Here is a 6,888-nt window from a genome sequence, read left to right as displayed (position 1 = left end):
ATAGAATTATGGCCTAATATTATAAACCCGGGACGGAACAAAACCGGACACGTTTACCCGGGACAAACTTTTTATTTCCGAAAAAGCGACCAGAGGATGTTAGCTATCACTCATGTGACATTGCCCAGCTCAAACCACGCGGAGGTATCCTCATTTGAGCCTTCTCCCCCCCCCCCCCCCCCCTCCTTTTAAATACAAATATAAAGGATGCAAACAGCAAATCACGATGAAAAACCGTTCTTATTGTGTAAAACACAACGCCCTACCAGGGCCCAGACTCGGTTTGTATCTTAATGATTTAACCTGATTACTGAAAATAAAACTAACTATCTATAAGCACTATCTATTATTTTAAAAGTATTTGTACAAAATATTTACAAAGTTACAAGAAAACCGTTCTTATTGCATTGTCAGCAACGCCCTACCAGGGCCCAGACTCGATTTTCATGTATTTTTACCCTGAATAAGCACTAGAAAACCCATTAAAAACAAATAAAAACTAAGACATGCGTTTTTTCATATTCTTTATTTCTTCGGCCTAGTCAGCGCATGATGGACACATGAAGACCAGACTCTCTTTCGGATCTTGGATTCCAACACAGCGGAGATGGTACCACTGTCCACATGATGGATTTTCACATGCAATCATGTTGTCATATACATTTGGAAGGCTACACCCTGAAGCACAGTCAATGTTGATTTGTTTAATAAATTCCCTTTTCCGGGTTAAACTCAAGCGTTTCTTTTGATTTTGCTTCTTTGGGAACTTTTCAAACTTTTTATCTTCTAAACATTTTATCAAATGACTCCTCATTTTTTCTATGTCATATGGAATTGGTTGGTCCTTGATGTCTTCTGAAAAACAGAAATCAGTCAAATTTGCAATTGCAAATACGCCACAGTCAACACCATTTGTTTGTTGTTGAACATCCAAGATGGAAACATTCAAACATGTTTATTTTTTTTTTTTATCTAAAAACTATGTAATATCAATATACATATTTTACGCATTTGCAAATATTTTGTTCTTTAACAATCTTTTTTTTCAATATACATCAATATACATAACGCACATCCAAGTGATCCATGTATGGGTCTTCTATTCCATGTATATCTTTTGCTCTCACAAACTTATATTCATTCCTATAATTGTCCTTTTTATACCCTTCGTTTACTCGTAACAATCCTTTTCCTTTTCATCAAAACCCTTATGAATGGATCCTCTTATCCATATTCATAGACATTTATTTTAATCAACAAAATTCTTATCCTGAACATCTTTTTCTATAATTCATAAAGTTAGTCTCCTTTCTTTGTAATATCCGGCTGGGAGTTAGGACGTGCAATGGGTGAAGACTTCATATAACATATACAGTTATATTGCAGTCTCCCCCAAATGTCCAGCATTATCTCCTCCCAGAAGCCCCCGAAGGAACTCAGACACAGATATGAAAGGAGACGTGTGGTGTGGAAAATAAATAAAGACATGTACTTGGGTTGTCACCGTTAGGTATCCGTACATGTTATACTATACCTGATCAAATTAATATGCCGTTTTTTTTTAAACATTAATACATCTATATAATTTATTTATAATAATTTACTTTTTATATAGACCTTATATTCAATCATTAAAAATTATAACAGCATATTAATTCGATGTTTCCCGAGCGATGAGTTGAAAGTCAACATACATGTATTTTTTGTGCATTTTATTTTATTAAGAAACAAATCAGCATACCTACTAAATGTGATTCGTGAGAAACTTAAGATAGCCAACGTGTGCACATCACACGATCGGGTACTAAAATGAGGCATCTGTAGTATTAGGCACTATATATATAGAAGACCTGTAAAATAAGCTCAATCAATTACAATAATTTTATAAATGAATTCATTTCACTTTCATCTTAATAGAAGCTGAATGATGAGCACAAATTCCTATAATTAAACTAATTGAAACATATATTTAATACTCGTGTAGTAAGCCAGCAATTGTAATATCATCATACTAATAGGTACATTCTGATTCTAATTAGAGCAGTTCCCAAGCTAGCAGTGCAGATTTTACCAGTATTAACAAGTAATTACGGTTAATTAAAACAATAACACTACTGAAACTAGCTGAGAAGAATTCATCCTTTTAATCGGTTTAAAAAATAGATGTTCAATAATGAGTTTTACAATAATTCAGTGATTAGTTCTAATCTTGCCGGTTATCATATTAATTTTCTTTTTATGTTATATATTCTGTTTTTGTTCTCGTCGCTTTTTTCGGAAATAAAAGGTTTGTCCCGGGTAAACGTGTCCGGTTTTGTCCCGTCCCGGGTTTGTAATATTTGTCCATAATTCTATTAAATGATATTTTTTGACGGAAATGTTGAATTATCTAAGTATTTAAACTTAAATAGCAATGATAAAATACACAAGTTTCCAAATTCAACAATGTAATTCGCTGAATATCGCCAAAATGTGTAACCCGGGCTCGCTACCCATTTTAGTCACCTGAAAAATGAAAATGTGTAATTAATATTGAAAAACTCATTCTGTGATAATAAAAACTTCAGCGAAGACAAAACAAGTTGTAATAAAGTATTTCTGCAAATTTCTTGCAGAACTAATAAGTATTTTGTAAGATATCAACAAAAACCCGGTTATCAGTTTCGAAAATCCCGGCCCGGCCCGGGTTTCGCTACCCATTTTAGTCACTCTCCCATTTAAAATCTGACTATTTTCAAGGTATTTATAAATAAGTTTCCTTGAAAAACAATGCTTTAGCATACATTATATCGAATTTATCAATTATTTTCAAGAACTAAGTCGTGTCAGCGGCGATGATTAAAATCAACTCACAAAAAATCACGGACTGCACGAAATAATCATGATGATGTAAGACTCAAAATCCCAGAGGAGACGATTTGGCTGTTTCTTTCACTATAATATCTAATGGACTCTCTGATGTACATCAACAATAAATTACTTACTCTTACATGTACCTTTATCTTTATGATTAGTTCAATAATTTATTTCTAACAAAAAAGGTCTAAAAGGTTCTAAAAAATAGAATGCTATCTTTGATGATTCATGCGGGCTATGAAGTAGCGATCATTGCAGAAAAAAATTGCATAACATATGACTCACTAAAGTGGGCATTTTATTGTTTGAATAAAAGAGACGCATTTTAAATGAAACGGAATTAGAATTCGCTATGTACAACGACCTTTGGTCCTACTCTGTCCCGAATTTTTGCTTCCACCACTTTTCGCTTGATATATCGATAATAATAAAATTTATACCTTTGTGCTCAAACTACGTTCATCAACTAATATGAAAAAAGTCCAGAATATCTGTTTTGAAACGCCCCCTCTACCGCTTCAGGTTTCAATACACATCCCAAAATAGAAGGTCTACGGAGATTTTGCATTGCATCAGCCATTAATAAGCCCGGATGATAACGTTGAAAAATTGCGCGAGGTGTTCCGAGTACTTTCGAATTCGAATGGAGAAAAGATGTAAACATTTCCCAGTTTAAATCTCCGTAAGAAATTTGTTTTCCTCCCTGTAAATCTTATGAGTGAAAAGGGATAATTTGTTAATGAAGATATCTTGGATATTTTCCATTTCATCGATTTCAAGTGTACTTCTTTCACAGGTATATGTATTTTTATTAAAAATCATCAAAATGTTATGGAAGCAATAACTTGAGAGAGACTATAACTACAAAGATGGGTGAATAAGGCGTGTAAATTATCTATACGAGGACAGATAAGATACTGTAAAATTTAAATATCAACAAATCTGATAATTTTTCTAAAAATCATTCAAAACAATGTACCTGGTATGTTGCAGCGCACTTTGAAAAATCAACGCACTTTGAACAAATTGTTCAAAGTTCGTTAATTTTGGGACCAAGTCAACGCACTTTGAAAAAAAAAACATTCAAAGTACGTTGATATCGTCGATAATTATCCAGATATGACATAGCTGCATCGCTTAGCAACTGCATTTTCCTTTTTTGTGTATGCAGCGAATTTACTTCTTATCTGGTACATTGGGCTGTGGCAGAAACGAAAATGATTTAATTTATTTATTGATAATGGAGATGATGTATAACATATTTCAAATGCCTTCAATTGCATGTGCTTCTAAACAAATATTATGTGAAAAAAGAATACGTTAGTAATGGTTATCAAAAACAATATGATCTTTGGGATCAGTGCGAGGAAAAAACCTTACACCCTGATGGTTATTTATAAGTTTATAATAGTTTAATGTTTGTCAAATATACATGTAATTTTTTTTATAATGAAGTGATTTATTTGATTAGAATTTGAAAAGAGGGTATATGTTGAAACACCTATACGAGTAGATTCTACAACATTAGAGAAATTATTGTTTGGCCAGCCCATTTTCCCAATATCACTGTACTTAATTTTCTTTTTTCGATCTCAAACATTTCCTCGAAGTTGCGGAATATCATATGTTCTGGGAGGAAAAAAAGAGGGTAGGGGACATTCTTCCTGTAATCAATATCATCATACTATCAACAAATTAGGAATTAAATTCATGAATTTGTGATTTTTACATATTTTTTCAAAGTGCGTTAAGTGTCTCGATACTAAAAAATGTTAATATTATATAAATAGTGCCTGTTTGGGAGGGTAACAGTTGAAATTGACACCCCGAGAAAACCATTGTCAACCGACGCGAAGCGGAGGTTGACAATGGTTTTCGAGGGGTGTCAATTTCAACTGTTATCCTACCAAACAGGCACTATTTATTTTGTTATACTGAATGTCTTTTTTAAAATTTTTAAGAAAATTTTACTGCTTTTATATAGGAATAACGTGAATTCTACAGCGAACCGTACGCGCATAATTTTCGCGCATGTAATATTTTTTAATGTTACCCGTTGCCAAGTGCGTTGCTAACGCTGAGGGTAATAGTAAATATTATTAACTGCGTCTTAACCAATCAGATTTCAGTATTTAACATGAAAGTATAACAATATATATATGCAGTAGATTGTTTATTCATGTATATTTATGTGTATTCAATTTATTCAATATTTCAATATATTCAATGTATGGCAATATTTATAAAATTTCATTACTAGGAGAAGACTATCTAAGTTTTAGAACTTGTGTCTTATCCTTTTGATTTATTCAATAAAATATGTTCAATTCAAATTCAATTCAATAATTTTGGAAAATTAGATATAGAACCATTATGACAGGTTAGGGTTAGGCAGAACTTCTGCGACCATCATAAAGTGCTCTTTTGAAATTGTTTTGTTCCAAAAACATTAAAACATATATTTCAATAGTTTTCAACATATTTGACAATTTTTTAAAACTTCAAGAACCTAAGACCCCTTCTCATTTTTTTTAGATAAAAGTTGTTTTAACAAAACGAACAGGGAAATGTATGATTTGAGTGTGGATGTCCTTTTTCTAAGAAAATTGGTACCTTTCTGTGAGTTGTTTTTTTTTTGCCCCAGGATTAAAAAAAAACCTAATCCCTGTTTTACCTAATTAAAATTCTTTTATATTCTTTCAGATTGTTGCTCAATTCCTTTTTTTAATACCCGCTTGTTTTCTAAATTTTCAATTTTCTCGATTCAGTCCCCTATAATGTGGTCCCATCCATTTCTTCAAAAATAAACCTCACTTGATAATGATGCTTACATATTAATTCGACAAATTTTACAATTACTGAAAAAAATGGAAATTAAAACTTGCTTCCCTATTTCCTGACCCCGGGACCACAATTTGAATAATCTTGAACCTTCACTACATAATGATGAACATTCCCATTAGGTGAGCTAAAATATGGGGATGAAAACTTGTTTGCAAGCTCATGTATGTGTAAAAATAAAAATATAAGTGCAAATATTTCATTTTTATGTTTGCAACATCAGTTCCAATTAGTGAACCCGTTATCTTTTCTCTCATAACAAAGCATATTATTTCGACTTCATTGGAGGTCATTTGCAATTGCTGAGAATATTTATTTGCAATTGCTGAGAATATTTATTCATATTAACACTATTTAGTACAGACATTACGCATGTGCAGATGCAGTTAATTAATTAAGGGAGTAATGTCTGATAGAATCAATGTTCAGAAAGGACTGAGACAGGGCGACCCTTTGTCTCCATACATCTGTGATTTATATAGAACCGCCATACAGCTGCTAAGATAAGACCCGATAACTAGATTAAAGCAACAGGCGAAAATCAATGACACATCGCCTATTCTAATGAGCAGTGAAAAGGGAAACACCGAGAAATTCTCAGATACATGTTTATCTTAACTTCATATTAACTTCGACAAAACCATTACAATGTAGATATATTAATAATGTTGAGTAACGATATTCTACCGCCTACTATTATACATTATTTATTTAAATTATTGCACTAAAGGAATGCGATTTGATGTTAATTAAGTTATATCAACTATATTTAAGATCAAATGATACAATTGAAATATATATGCAGACTTATATGGGTAACAACGTTATTCAAAATTTTCCAAAACAAAAGCTTAGCTTTAACATTATTGAACCAATATCTTATTGTCAGTTCCAAATCTTATTGTTAAAAACTTGAAGAAATATTTTTCTCTTTTAACAATTCAACCCGACCTTGTTAAGGAATATGGGGATGTTGTTAAGAAATGTGAAGAAATGGGATTTAAAAATATTTAATCTAATGTCTTTCATAGTCTTATAAATTATTTTTGGTAAGATATATATCATTTTACCATTTTTTAGATAGATGATTGGAACATTATATTTTAATCTAAACTTTAACAATTTCTTATAACTTGTGAATTTAAATACATTGCTTTTCTCTTATGTCATCAAATACATTTAAGCTAGTGG

Source organism: Crassostrea angulata, chromosome 3 (genome assembly GCF_025612915.1).
Source record: "Crassostrea angulata isolate pt1a10 chromosome 3, ASM2561291v2, whole genome shotgun sequence".
Lineage (NCBI taxonomy): Eukaryota > Metazoa > Mollusca > Bivalvia > Ostreida > Ostreidae > Magallana > Magallana angulata.
This window is presented reverse-complemented; position numbering follows the sequence as displayed.